Source organism: Seriola dumerili, unplaced genomic scaffold (assembly GCF_002260705.1).
Source record: "Seriola dumerili isolate Sdu_G_001 unplaced genomic scaffold, Sdu_1.0 BDQW01000193.1, whole genome shotgun sequence".
In the NCBI taxonomy this organism is placed as follows: Eukaryota; Metazoa; Chordata; class Actinopteri; order Carangiformes; family Carangidae; genus Seriola; species Seriola dumerili.
The window spans coordinates 654,536-660,535 of record NW_019174448.1 but is presented as its reverse complement, the minus strand read 5'-3'; the positions used below and the strand labels follow the sequence as shown (position 1 = coordinate 660,535).

The window sequence follows — 6,000 nt, the reverse complement described above, 5'->3', positions numbered from 1 at the left end:
CGAGCAGGCCCCACATGTTAAAAAAAAATAAAGAACAGAGGAGCTGGGACTGCAACACACCTGGATTACAACTTTGCTCAGGACGCCATTACTCCACTATATCATTGCAAGGGAAATAGTTGTTTGCTGCTGTATTGCCGCATTACGGCATTTCTGTTTGTTGCCCACTCTGCAGCAGAATTACTATTAAAAACATTTTATTTTTCCTTTTCCATCATCTCATAAAATATCAGTAACATGATTAATAAAAACATCCTTTATTTACAATTTTGTAATAACTTACAACAACCGTTTAAAAAAAAAAAAAAAAAAGGCCCGCTTGGAGCACTCTGATATACGATTTTTTCCAGGAGCACCTTGAACGCAGCCAAACTTTTCTCTGGAGTGTACACTTTAGCACAGTGAAGTTTCCTTTTAGCACTGATTTTGGATATCTTCTAAACAGTTTTGACGAGTTTATGAGCCAGGTTGGGTTTTATTGAGGATGTGAGTGAGTGAAGAGTGAGTCAGGACGATGAAGAAACGACACAGCTGCTGACGTCGCCGCGGTTATTTCCTTCATTTCACAGGTCAAATCTGTTGGTTGTTTTTGTGGAGGAGCGTTGACATGTAGCTCCTCAGTTCGCGGGATGTGCGCGTGGTCTTCAAGTGTCTCTACTCTCCGGGGAACTTTCTAACTGTCTCAACTCTCGACTGAGTCTTTTTTTTTTTTTGTGGATAAAAATGTTGGAGAAGCTTTCACGTTATTTCACCACGGAGGGTGAACTTCATCATGGGAAGAGTCGGTGGACCTCAGCGGCGGTTGCTGTGATCCTCCTGGGTCTGTTTGCTTCATCTTGCTGGGCAGAGGAAGCATCCTGTCACGGAGCATACGACCTCTACTTTGTTTTAGACAGGTAAGTAACACAGTAAAAATAAGTTGTTGAACTTCTGTTTCAGGCTGCTGCACTCTGGAGATGGAAGTTTGATGTTTTTTTTTGTCATAAAAAGTAAACATTGCCTGAGGAGAAGTGATGCGGCCGGGGGTGAAGTAGGTCTCAGGGCCGGGGCATTAGGTGTGACACAGTTTTCTGTGACCTTATTAAGAAATGTATGCCACTGCACGTTTCTTTTTTTTTTTTGCATGGCAGCTGTCACCGAAAATGGGGTCACCATGGTAATTAGGTTGAGAAACGACTTTTGCCAAAAGTATTTGGACACTTATCTCCATATGTGGTTACCCTGGTGTCCACAAACTTTTAAGAAAGCGATGCCTTCATGCTGCAGCATACAGTGATATATAAGGCAGTCACCACAATCACCCACAATCAAGGCTAAGCCCGTGGATGCCCATGGTTTTATAATGAGATGTTCAACAGTCACATGTGCCTGTAATATCCAGATGTTGACATACTTTGTAGTGCACCTGTGTAGAGCGCCGACGCCTCACCTCTCAACACCTGGTTAACTTATCAGTCTGTTTTCCATAAGTTGACCAAAGTGTCACAGAATATGATGGGTCACAGATCTCACTGTAACACCTCTTATGCACATGTCATTAAACTGAGTTCATGAGCAAGGCAGCTGATAGCTATACCCTGTTTTGGTAGAGCTGCTTAGTAGAGGCCATCAGCATACTGTGGTTAAACTGGGCAGCTTCCATACCACAGATTGGCATGTTTAGCTCATTTACTACAAGTTAATCTACACTTTACTACCCATTGTTTCCTAGTCTTGTCTGGTTTGATTTATTTTGTCATATATATATATATATTTCATGAATTTCCCCTAGAGGATAAATAAAGTATAGTATAAACAAACATGAACAAATCAGCACATAAAGTGAAACCATCATTGTGTTGTAAGGAGTGATTAACTTTCAAATGAATCTGCAGCTGCTGCAGGTTTTGCTAAATGCAAGCAGACCTGATGATCATGTCCAGAGTCAGTCATGTAACACTTGGTGGTTACATGAGAGGAACCGAGTGCTCAAAAAAATCTCATTGAACCGCACAGGTCTAACCATAACCACTTTAACTAGTAGTTTTACCCACCAAAAGTTAACCAAGCCTGAACTGTGACGTTTGTCCATGTATTGTTTACCTCACATGGGACACACTGCCAGTGTAGGGGAGTGGTGAAAAGGAAGAATGGAGGTTTGTCAGCACTTCCTCCCTCACAGTAACAAAGAAAATGTAATTTGCAACGCCTTTCTAAGCGAGTTAAACTATCGTTTGTGAAGGTTACATCATTACATCCTTTCTATATAGAGGTGGAAACAGCCAGTCTGCCTTGATAGTGAAAAGCTTCTTTCAGTCACTGAAAATTGTTGAAGGTTTTTGGATTTAAAAACTTTAAATATTGTACCTCAGTCTTTTAATCCTCTCTGCCCTATATGATCAAGTAACAAGAGATTTTACCATTGTAATGTATGGGCCTTTTTCATCTTAGAATATCACAGAAAACAAAACCTGAAACATCGTTTACAGGAGAATAGTATGTGTTAATCATACAAACTAGCAAGAAAAAATTGCATCACCATTTGCAACACGACTTTGGCAGTGCGCCACTTCCTGTGTCTTTTGTGCACTCATTCTTTTGCTGCAGACATCAAACATACGGCTACCACCTGACAGCCAGATTCAGTCACTTACAGCTGGACTTTTCAGCGCTGCAGACGCGTAATGCAAAAAGACCTCCACTATATAACGGAGAGTTTACAGTCTCGACAGCAACCGTTTTTAATCCTGTCCTCCCCCGGTTTGGAGACGTGCCACTGTCAGGGCCATTGGGTTGAAACACTGCTCCCCTGACCCATTTCCAAACTGCCCCACCCTCATCTAAATGGCAAAATTACAGGATGATGACCAAGATTATTTGGCACCAGTTTAATTTGGTCTGCATTTTTGTATACGTAAGTTGGAGGTCTGTTTTATTTACAAATACAAGTTTATATTTGTGAAACCTGTAGGCCTGATCTGTAGTGAAATGTCTGTCTTGAGTTTGCTATGGCGTCACATCGTTGAACAACTTTTTGCTTGAAGTTTATTTATGCAGATAAAATAGCTCCACCATTGTGTTTCCTGGTTATACTGATAAGACTAAGGTCCTAATGTCAGCAGTTTGGGCTGTGTGATTTGCAGCGGCGGTCATTTGCAACGCTTCTGTACAAAGACATTTAGTACAGATCTTTGTATTCAGACTCCAACTGATGATGATTGCATCTGAGGCCAGTTCAAGGAAGTTTTCCTGTTTGCTTTTCTTGCTTTTCTAAACGTCCAGGTAGCTTTTTCCAAGGAAGTGTCCTGTGAAGTGATGCTTCTAAAGCCTTTTTTTTTCATTCAGGGGACTTTCACTGAGATCCAGGAATGTCTTGATCACTCTCACACAGTTACACACCTCACACCTGGAAGCTGACGAGGGCCTCTGTTACACCGGCTTGCGGACACGTACGCGGACAGCTGCTGACGCCGCGTATGCCTAGTTTGTTTTATTTATACTTGGCTTGGAGGACGAGTTCCAAACACGCACAGTAGATCATCGCCTTAATTGTTTACGCTTTATGAATCAAATTGAAATGGCGACATCCATGCATCGAGAAGAAGAGCTGCTCCATCTGCTGTACTTTTTCTTTTAAAGATGAATTGTAAACATGAGGGCAGCAGTGGAGCTGGTCCATGTTTGTTTTCCAGCCTAGGTGCACTTGCTTTTTTTTTTTTACATCATACAGACCTAGCGGACCCTCGCATATTCGCAGATGTGGAGAGTATAACATTAGTGTAGTACACCCACACTCTGATGTGGTGGTCTAGGGGAGGAGCTAGCTCAAATAATCAAATGGATAATAATAATAATATATTAATAGATGATATTGACATTTTCATTTAATTGAACAAACTTCGAATACTTTGCAATTATCAAATAGTAACTGACAATTAAATTAAAGTCACATTATTACGCTATTAAATGATCCACGTCTTTTTCAATAGCTGAAGTTATTTTCCTTTTCCAAACAAAAATCCAGTTGTTATGTATCAGCCACTGTTCTCAGAGGACAAGGCGCCAAGAGAAACCTGAGCTGTTTCCAGTTGGTATCAGACATTAAAACAAGAGTCAAGTGTTATGTAACTATGTTTCTATGAAATCTGGATGACCTCCGGATGTATATCCACGTGTCAGCACAGAAACAGCTGAGGTGCATCCATGTAGACAGTTGAGGGTAAATGGGGACGAGACTGTCGGTGCTCACGTCTCAGACGCTATTGAATCTTCTATCAGTCTACTGTATATAACTGTTTTATTGCCCCTGTCTGGGGGCGGGTGTGTTTTGTAATCAGTAGATAAACATATGCATACTCTGCATGAGCAGCGATAGCCACCACGGCACAACGGAGTGAGCTTGAAGTGGGAGGGAAACTTATGGAAATGCAGACTGCGCCTCGAACACCTTGTCTGATCAATGGCACCATCAACGTGATACAGATGTGTTCCGGAGCGGTAGCATTAATCTGTCACCTCTCTAACCGCCACACCAACACTTAACCACAATTAACCGCCGCTAATTACCCGCTGACATTCCAGTATTGTCAAAGCGTCTAGAGGAACTTTCTTTTACCCTTTTGGCCGCCGTGTCTTCCCTCCACTGCGTGACCTTGTCTCCGGGCAGCAGGGAGGAGAGAGAGGTGGCATGAAAGATGAGCCTCCTAATGGTCAAACTCTTCTGTTTTATGTTCTCCGCACATACATCGGATTGTAATTATTGGTTTAATTGCCTCTTTGTCGTTACATCAAGGGCACATTTTACACACTGTATTCACTGTGGTTGACTTGATCGAGGGGTGAGCAGGGCCAAGGGCTACAAGTTGACACCCACCTAACATTGGTTTGTCCTTGGTTACAGCGAGTTTATTTATTAATTTCTAAGTCTTAATTGGTTTTAATGACAGGAACTAAACCTTAATACAAAAGGAAAACCTCCCATTTCCAATTTTGGGAGTTGTAATTCACTGGATTTTTGCTCAGTAGACTCTTTATGACGGCCATAAACCAAACAACGTTTCAAGCGATTTTCAGTCATAGACAAATTTCAGAATAAAATCATTAAAGTTTTTGCGAGACTTCGTGTCATCTTGTCCTTGTCATCTTGACCTCGACTTTTTTTTTCGTCTTCATGTTCTGATGAAATCATGAAAACAAGTTTAATATTATCATAAGTTTTTAGTTTTGTCTCATACAAATAGTGACTTTCTGCAGCAGTGAGCCTGGAGGCGAGTGGAGGGAGGCTCAAGAATGTGAGTGGTTTGGTGCAAACCCTCCCATTGAATACATGAGGGAGTTAAGGTTAATAGGACACAAAATAATTTCAAAATAAAACAGGAAATCATGACTACAAAGTCCAAACACAGTCATTTTAGGGGCAAATCATGACAATTGTAGTGTTGAGTGACTAATTTTATGTGATAGTAACGAAAATGTAGGATTTCAGTCTGGTCTCTTCCTCTAAATGTTCACCAAGAGCATCATGGGAAATAATATTGCAAACAGTGACTCTGCAAGATCCTCAGTCTTTACGAAATCTTGTAAAGTGTGAGACTAAAAGTACACATATTCTTTAGGTGTGAGAGTGTGTCAGACTTTAGTCTTTTCAGACCTTTAGTGGATGGACATTATTTGGCTTTTCTTAGTCCACTTCGTTGTGTTTTGTTGTATGTATTTAAATCATGTGTGTTGCTGTTTGTATTGCACTTGTGTTCTTTTATGTTACACATTTATTTGTTTACCTTTTTGTAATGACCTTTTCCTACCTGCACCCTGTATTTAGTTACCTCCACCTCCATCTAACAGCTTCCAGTTCATAAAGACGTAGTTACTGCCGTATCACTTGTGTGATCTTTCTACCTTCTTCCTTTTTTTCTTTTTTTTTGGGGGGGGGGGGGGGATTTCCGCTGTGACTGCAGCAGCCAACTAGATTTGTAGAAAGGCAAAGCTCCTGTGAACATTTTAGGGCTCTAACAGCTGAAG

General features: G+C 41.1%; 1 protein-coding gene across 1 annotated transcript in view; it reads left to right on the top strand.

Moving 5' to 3' along the window:
• Nucleotides 1–787: 787 nt before the first annotated feature.
• antxr2 (anthrax toxin receptor 2) overlaps nt 788–6,000 on the top strand; it is a 78,791-nt gene continuing 73,578 nt past the window's right edge. Inside the window, exon 1 of the mRNA XM_022753762.1 lies at nt 788–896. The gene's annotated coding sequence lies outside the window, so the exon portion shown is untranslated. The remainder of the gene's footprint in view (nt 897–6,000) is intronic.